The following is a 9154-nucleotide window of genomic DNA, read 5'->3' as shown; positions in this document are numbered from 1 at the left end:
TATTGGACAAAGTGGCAAAAGTGTTGCGACACAAGGGCGACGACAAAGTCTCGTTGCTACTTTACTTGTTTTTCTTAACGATTTGAGTTTTGTGTTTTGAGAAACATCGTGCTNTAATTAAAATTGTTGCGTTTGGTTNTTTAACGATTCAAACAGCCGGTCGAGTTGTTTAAACAAATGAATCGAAAGCCGCGTGGCAATTTACCGNGTTTTTTGAAATTTCAAGATTTTGAATCACGATTTAACCAAGTAATCGGGGTTTTTAAAAGTCCACAAAGACAAGTCCAAGATCAATTCTCGCGCATAAGAATAGGATTTCCTGGTAAAAAAATCCTTATTCCGTTTCCAAGATCCAATTATACATTCTTACCTGTTCTGAAAAAACAAAAGAAGAAATAAATAATTGAGACAGCAAAACTTACCTGCACCCAAAGTCCTTACTTGCGTTGATTTATTCTAGCATAGGGCGTAAAGCGGTGTTATATTTTTTTTTTTTTTCTCTACGGAGTATAAAGTAAAAATAAAATACTTACCGGTACCTACCAGCACACGGCAATCCAGCGACGAAGAGTCCAGTCGAAGAGAGCAGCTGTTCCTGAAAATAAAAGGAGTTCAAGGTTAGTGCCTAGTATTAGAATTTCAGATCGGGATTCCAGTGCCCAAGGACGAGTCAACAGTTAGTCGGTGTGTCAAGGTTACGAATTGTATACTGCAAATATCCGTTTAGAAAATCAGTGACTGATTACGGATAGAGAATCTTACAAAGTTAGTGTTAGTAAGGCAAGTTAACAGTACCTGTACTTGTCAAAACACGTTAGTACATTCCAATGTTTGAAATACGGTGTTTATCGGTTATTTGGGGTGTAGTAAATCCAAAAAGACGTGAGTCGTCAATAATTAAAATTTTCGTCAGGTTAGTCCAAAACCTAACCCTCTGTCGAGAGTTGACACGAGTCAACCTAACTTTCTAAAAGTTTGCAATTATTGCCCAAAACGCATAAATCGGTTAGTTTAGTGCTAAAACACCGTGGCGTGGTAAAATTTTCAATAATTGAAATTTTACTAAAAGTTAGTCTCAGAGCCTAACTTGTTAAAAAATTTTTTTTTTTAATTATTGCTCAAATCGCGTAAAACGTCTAAGGACGTAGCGTAAAGCAGTTTCGCGTAGAAATTTTAAATAAATAAAACCTAACTTTTTCTCACTTGGTGACACGAATCAACCTAACTTCTTGAAAAAATTCAATTATTGGTAAAACTGCGTAAGTCAGCAGAGTTCTGAGTAAAATAACGTGGGAAAGTAAAATTTTCCATAATTGAAATTTTCGTCAAGGTTAGCCTAAAATCTAATCTTAGTTGGGGTTGAGAAATTTAAGTGTTCACTAAACATAGAAGTCAACGTGACGAAAAAACAAATTGTCCGTGTTAAAATAATACGCAAAAAGCAAAATGGCAACCGTTCGTTCTCCAGTAGAGACACGAGCCAAGTCAAAGCCAGTAAACACTATGGAGGAATTCCAAGGAGCTATTCCTAAACCAGTGATGGAGAAGACGAAGAAAAAACAGACGTCGATCGCATACACGATACCAACTCAGAGTGAGGAAAACATGGATCGCGAACGAGCAGAGACGCTGACTCATTCTCCAGATCTGATGGCGGAGTTACTTCAACGAATTGACTCGCTGACCAAGGAGGTCAAGGACATTAAGATGTCATCCCGAAGAAGGAAAAAACGAATTAGCAGCAGCAGTTCGGAAAGCGGTCAAGGACGTTACAGTCCAGTGATAGAACCGGAGGAAGTAAAGATTCCACAAGTCCGGCAAGAAATACAGCAGGTTCCACAACCAGTGTGGTTTCCAAAGCTACCCAAAGGAGGCTATTTGCAGAGCCCTTTCGAAAATTTGAAATTCGGAGGTACTGACTCTGAAGTAAATCCGGTGATTTTTCTCAGAAAGTTTGAGAACACCGCGGCTCGCGAAGAAATGAACGAGTCTGATAAACTGTATTGGCTCTCCAGATGTTTGACACATTCGGCATCAACATGGTTTGAGACCAATGAGTTTGAAGATTACAGCGAGGCAGTTTCCAGGTTTAAAGACCGTTATTGGAATCAAGCCGTACAAGATAAAGTTCGCAGATCGTTATATACCGGGAAGTATGACGCTGTTAAAAATAAGTCTATGGCAGGTTACGTGCTAAACTTGTCAAGTCAGGCGAAAGCTTTAGATGCTCCGGTGTCAGATCGCGAGTTTATCTCGAATATTTCAAGACATTTCGATCACGAAACGGCAATAGGAATTCGACCGGGAGTGATCAGTAGTCTCGCACAGTTAGTGGAGTACTTAACTCATGCGGACATGCTTAAGTCAACGCGTGAGAGCGAGAGAAAATCTGGCGAAAAAACAAAGGTAACAAGTCAAGCCAGAAAGACGACGTCAAACCAAGATTGGCGGGGGTCGTCAACTAANANTCAACAAAATACGACACATGCGGATAAACCGTACCAGAAGAGTGCGTACCGAACATCGTGGCAAAATGACAAATCCACGTTTCAACGAGACGGCAGTTATTCAAAACGGGCTGCAAGGCGAGAAGAAGCATCATCTGACTACGAGGAGGAAAGAAAACCGAACAAAGAGTCACGAGTTAAGTCGAAGGTTGCAGAACCAAGGGAAAAATCGACGAGCTCAAACTCGGCTCAACCTCCACAAAAAAAGGTGAATGCTATCGAAAAAGCCAAGTCCGAGGAAGTATCCGATAACTCGGAACAAGCCAGTGACACAAGTACACAAGACTTACATTGTGTCATGGAAAATACAAATTCTAGTTATTCGGGAGAAGAAAATGAAGCAAGCTCGGGAGTACTTGACTTCATAAAAAANGATGAAAATCTTAAAGATGTTGAAGAGTTCTTCGCGGAAGAACAGTCTAAAAAAAAAAACCGCGTTAGTGCGAAAATTCCAGTAAAAATTGGTAATAAGGAATGTAATGCGCTAGTTGACACGGGTTCTCAAATAAACGTGATTTCTAAAGAATTGTATGAGGAACTCGTAAACGCGGGGGTAGACATTGTAGCCATTCCGGTTAATAAACTTACTTTAAGGGGGGCGTTTACCGACAAAGGTGAAATAGCTACTTTTAAAACAGCTTTGGACATTGTAATAAAAAATTCAACTTATACAGTCGATTTCTTTGTCGTCAAAAAGCTGGTCTATAGTATGATTATCGGAATGCAATTTTTATCAAGACACCGTGCAGTAATCAGTTGTGTAGGGGAAAACGTGCAACTTCAACTTGAGGAGGTGCAGAATGTAGCTGCAATAAATTCCATGTCTCAAGAAGAAGGAGAAGCACGTCTACACGAGATACTCGCGGCGAATCAGGAGTTGTTTGCCGAAGGGGTAGGCTGCGTAAACCACTACCAGCATAAGATCCAGATGACAACAACCATGCCGTTCAAGACACGGGTGTATCCGATACCGGACGTTCACCGGAAAGCGGTGACAAAACACATCAACGACCTTGAACAACAGGGTATTGTGAAGAGAGCCCCGACGGAATATATAAGCCCACTTGTGACAGTAGTTAAGAAAAGTGGCGAGATACGGTTGTGTCTCGATGCTCGTGAGCTTAACAAGCGCATGGCAGGGGATCACGCACAACCACCAACAATTGAGGAGGTTTTCCGACGCATCGGTGATCGGAAATACTTCACCTTGGACATAACTAAAGCCTTTTGGCAAATACCATTGGCGCAAGAAAGCCAGAAGTACACTGGTTTTCTGTTTAACAACCAGACGTATGTTTTTTGCCGATTACCTTTCGGACTTAAAACATCTGGTGCGTCATTCTCGAGAGCTATGAATTTGGCTCTCAACGAACAAGATTTAGACTATTTGACCGTATATCTTGATGATATACTCATAGCGTCAAGAACGCGCCAGGAGCATATGGAACATCTGGCATATGTGCTCCAAAAGTTAAAACAAGCGGGATTTCGATTGAATAAAGATAAGTGTCAGTGGGCACGAAATGAGATAACGTTCCTAGGACATACCTATTCGGAAATTAAGGCTTCAATTAATGAAGAGACAAGAAACGCGGTTAAAAATTTTCCAGTTCCGCGAAATAAAAAACAGTTACAATCATTTCTGGGTACGGTAAATTGGGACCGACGTTTTATAAAAAATCTTGCTGAAATAATCGAACCGTTAAACGCGTTGTTACGAAAAGACGTTAAATTCGTTTGGACTAATATCGAGCAGCAAGCTTTTGATCAAGTCAAACAGGCGTTCGACCAAGCGAAGGATCTTTTCTTGTTAAAAAAAGGATACAAGTTTGGTGTTTATATCGACGCGTCAACTACAGGTTTGGGCGCGAAACTTTACCAATATTTAGACAGTAGTCCTGGTCAAACTTTCACATTGGCTTATGCTAGTCGAGGTCTGAAAGGTGCAGAAAAGAATTATGCAATTACTGAATTGGAGTGTTTGGCTCTAGTTTGGGCGTTGCATAAGTGGCATTCAGTTCTGATGGGCCACAGGGTGAAGGTGCACACCGACCATCGTGCACTTAAGTTTCTTAGCACATGCACTGAAAACAGCCCGAGAATTGCTCGTTGGTTTGCTTTCATGCAGGAGTTCGATCTCGAGATTTGTCATCTTGCTGGTAAGCAAAATAGCATAGCTGATGCGTTGTCACGTAGTTTCGCGGAAACTTCGGTTAAACGGCGCGAAGACAAAGTTAAGTTCGTCGCGTTAATTAATTCACCGCGTGATGGTGCTAATATTAACAGTTTAGTCGACTTGATCCGCGAGGCGCAGACAAATGACCCTGGTTTATCAGCGTGGGTACGTGAAAAACCAGGGGTGTTTGTTTCCCGAGGGGGCATATTTCGCCAACGCGAATGCGGTCTCGAACGTGTGCTCGTACCTAAGTCAGTTGCATGGGATGTAGTAAATATTATCCACCGATATCTGTTACATTTTGGTACAGACAAAGTCACTGATTTTGTTAACCGATATTTTGCAGTGTCAAACGTGGATAGGATTGTCAGAGATGTGGTTGCGTCGTGCCATGTTTGCATGGCAACGAAATATTACACCCGCGCCACCGTTGGCGAGTATTACTACGAAATTCCGTCTAGACCGGGTAGGGTAGTGTCACTAGATGTGTTTGGGCCGCTACCGCAGACAGCGAACGGTTACAAGTACATTCTTGTACTGTGTGATCAATTCTCGAAATTGACTAAACTTTATCCGTTGAGAAATCAAAAACTGGAATCGATCTGTCAGGTTTTGTATGAGCAGTATTTGCCTCAAGTGGGTGCACCGGATGAAATACTCACAGATAGGGGTGGTCAGTTCATCACGGATCGTTGGGCGATGTTCGGAGCAGAAAATGGGTTCAGGACCAGACAAACTTCCCCGTACAATCCACAGTCCAATCCTGTAGAGAGAGTAATGAGGGAGATCGGTCGCGTTATCCGGGCATACGCACATGGTCGTCATACCACCTGGGATCAAATCGTGGCGAGATTAGAAAAAGTAATCAATGTCACGACGCACAGGAGCACGGGTGTGCGACCTGTGGATCTTCATTTCAACGTAGACTATCCGGAGGACATTCCTGCAGTATTGATGCCAGACAGCGAACAACAACCAGAAGTTCGACATCTGATTGAGCAAGCAGCGGAAAAACTGGCTGAAAGACAAGAAGAGCGAAGAAGACAAGCACAAAAGAAAGAAACTGCGATTCAATATCAAGTTGGAGATAAGGTGTGGGTAAAAATACACCGACGCTCCGACGCCAGTCGCAGATTGACAAGAAAAATTCATCTCGTTTACAATGGACCTTACAAGATCAAGGAAGAAATTCGACTGAATGCATATCTTATTGAAGATATGAACGGTCAGACAATTGGCGTTTACAATTCTCGTCAATTGCGACCGCACAGAGAGCCAAAATACAAACACGTGGCAACAATAAGTAAGTCGAACGAGATCGAAGAGATTGAAAATTTGCAATCTGATAGTCCAGAGATAAAAAACCTGAAAAGAAAACAAAATACATCATCAAAAAGTAAAAGTGATTCAAAGAAAAGTTTACCTGAAATTGACGAGGAAAAAATTCCCAATAATCCTTTGGATAGAGATTATTCATCTCTAGATGAAGACAATATTAAGGAAATGGCAAAAAGGTATAATCGAGAGGTAAAATCTCGAAACGGAGTGTATGACCATCACTCGGAGACGTTGCGTCAACGTTATCTTAAAGCACCACTCGATTGCCAAAAATGGTTGCGCAAACAGCTAAATACTGGTCACCGTTTTAAAGCACTCTATTATGCGGAGGATCTCCGAATGGCGGAAGTTGAAAGAATAAAAGCTGAAAATGAAAAAATTCGGGAAGAAAAGAAAAGAAAAAAATCGAGTTCAAACTTACCTGAAGAGAGGATCCCACGAAGTCCGAAGAGACAGCGACGATCCAGCCAAGGAAACGAGGAAGACCAACGTTCAGCAAAGCACCAACACCTGAAACAAAAAAGAAAGTCATTAAATCAGAATGAAAAACAAAATCGAGTGGAAAAGTCAAAAAGGAAAAAGTTGTTGCAAAAATCGACACTTAGTAATTCCACAGGGACACCTAGGTCAGAAAAACAAAAATCACCAAAGGTAACGAGAAATGACAAGTCAAACTCACGTCGACTCAACGAAACTGAATCTCTCAGAAACGTTTCGCGAAAGGCGATGAAAGGAAGTAGTTTTACATCTCATCGACCTCAGGACGGTTTGAAAGACGATAAAGCATTGAAGCGGGAGATAAGTCCAAAAAGTGTTAGTAAAGTGCGCGAGTGGATGCAGCGTTGCGAACAATCATCTACCGTGTATAATAATAATGGATATCACCGTAGTGTGCTAAATGTTTCTCAGAAAGTTACAGATAGCGTCCGTAACGAACAAGACGTTTTCAAACGTTACGAATGTACACAATGTAATAGATATATTTGTGGACGTGACGAACACCAAATACCAGACAGTGACATTTGTATTATTACTACGGAAGAAGACGAAGTATCTAGTCAAAGTGATACACATGATACGGTTCCGTTATCAGAAGTATCAACAGACAGTGATGACGTAAACATATTCGAAACATCATCAAATGTAGTAACACCATTGTATGCAAGAGTTCGAGATATACTTGACGGACGAATAGTGACACACAGTACAGTCGGAACAATCGGTCCGGTGAATGGCCGAGTACTGGTGGACACGGCGGTCGACGAAAACTTTATTTCGAAAGCTTTTGCATCTCATTTGTTTGATTACGTGATAGCGAGGGGACACATTACGTATAACACAGTAGTTAGTGAACGATACGCTCCTGCGAATCGCAGTTTAAGTGTAAATGTGCGAATCGCGAACATATGGTCACGACAACAATTCATAATTATTAGTAGTGTGTCAACCGCGGCCGCAGCGGTCGGTAGATTGTTTGTCAATCACATTTACTCACGAGCTGGTATATTTTTGGTGATTCCAGAACATCGGACGACAGAAGGCAGCAACATGTCAAGTGGACCACCGAACAGCGATATGGACGAGGGACAGAATCCTCCTGATGATTTGACCAGTCATGAGTATCTGATGAACGCGGTCCAGGGCATAGCGGAAACACTACAGGGGGCGTACAGAAGTTTGACTGACGCCTGCGTGTATCGGAGTCAACTGGTACAGCAAATTCATGAAAGGACGGTGCGTTATCGGAGCCAGGAACAGGATGTGAGACAACAGATCCAGTTTTTAGAACAAGTACTGGAAGAAACGGAGGTTATTCAGACCATTCCACCTGGTCCTCAACCGGTGACAGCAACGCAGCAAGAGACGACACAGACAACCCGGACTCAGGTCACCGTGCAACAATCCCTGGAGGTGCAGGAAACAACAGCACCAGTTACGAAAACGGCACGAGTGAAGGAGTCACGACCTTCCACGAGTGGGGTTCAGGATCAGCAGCAGATGATTCACGAACAAGCAAAAACGGGTGGCACGAGCGAGACTGACGACGACGAAGAAGCTTTTCCAAAGAGAACCACCAGGCCAAGAAATCGAGAGAAAAAGGAAACAACGCGCTCGGTCANGTCTTCCGACGAGTCAAACGTCAGTAGACGAAGGAGACCCTACCGGTCTAGAGAGGTCTCACCGTGGAGGGCGCCAAAAAGAGTAAAACCACGGGCAAGACGAACAATTTCCTTTGACGAATTGTTTGACTCAGGGGAATCGTCGGATGCTGAATCCGAAAGCAAGATTGAGACACGTCAGCAGGCGGACGTTGCTGCAAAACAACCCAGAGTAGTACTTACCAAGGCTGTTGTAACATCTGTAAAAAAGGTGGACATGACAAAAAAATTGGCAAGTTATAAGAGACCGTTGGAACATGCAGCAGCTACAACGGAGCGGTTTTCAACGGAAACTAAGACTGAAACAGGAACGGCGTCTGCAACGCTCACTCAACCGTCAGCGCAAGTAGTCGTTATTCCTACGACTGTGGAATCGCCGACAATGTCAACTGACACCATAGGCGTCGGAATGGCGGGGGTGATGCAACCGACGGTTTCGGAGGTCGCATCCGCCCGTCGTGAAGAGAGTCCGGAGGCCAGCGAGAGGACGTAAAGTAGGAGTACTGGCTCAAGCGACGAAGTGGGACATTAAAAGAAATGTCAAGTATTTTTATAGTGGCGAATCAACGGATGATTGCGTGTTTTTGTTTTGTTTTTGTTTTTGAGCGGACTGTATTTTATGTGTTTAAGTTTAGTTAAGGATACAGATCCGGGGTGCGTAATGCCCAAAGTGTAGTCAAAGCGTTTTTTGTTTGTTTTCTTTTAGAGGGACCCAAGTAGAAGGGGTCTACTCGTCAAACTGACACTTGTTAAAAACGTTTACTTGCGGAGCAGTATGTAATTATCGCTACGACTTTGTGAGTAAGCTTCGTTAGATCGTTGGTGTTTGTGTGAAAGATAGTTGAATAGAATGTTTCACATAGTCCAGCGAGTTATTGTACTTACCTCGGTGTGTTGTACTTCTTTGCGATGCGTCCATGTGTAACATCTGAGTTTGGACTGTTAATTATTGCGGAAACTTTGCGTGCGTGTTT

This window comes from Pseudomyrmex gracilis, unplaced genomic scaffold (genome assembly GCF_002006095.1).
Source record: "Pseudomyrmex gracilis isolate BER0280 unplaced genomic scaffold, ASM200609v1 scaffold_1249, whole genome shotgun sequence".
Taxonomy (NCBI): Eukaryota; Metazoa; Arthropoda; class Insecta; order Hymenoptera; family Formicidae; genus Pseudomyrmex; species Pseudomyrmex gracilis.
This window is presented reverse-complemented; position numbering follows the sequence as displayed.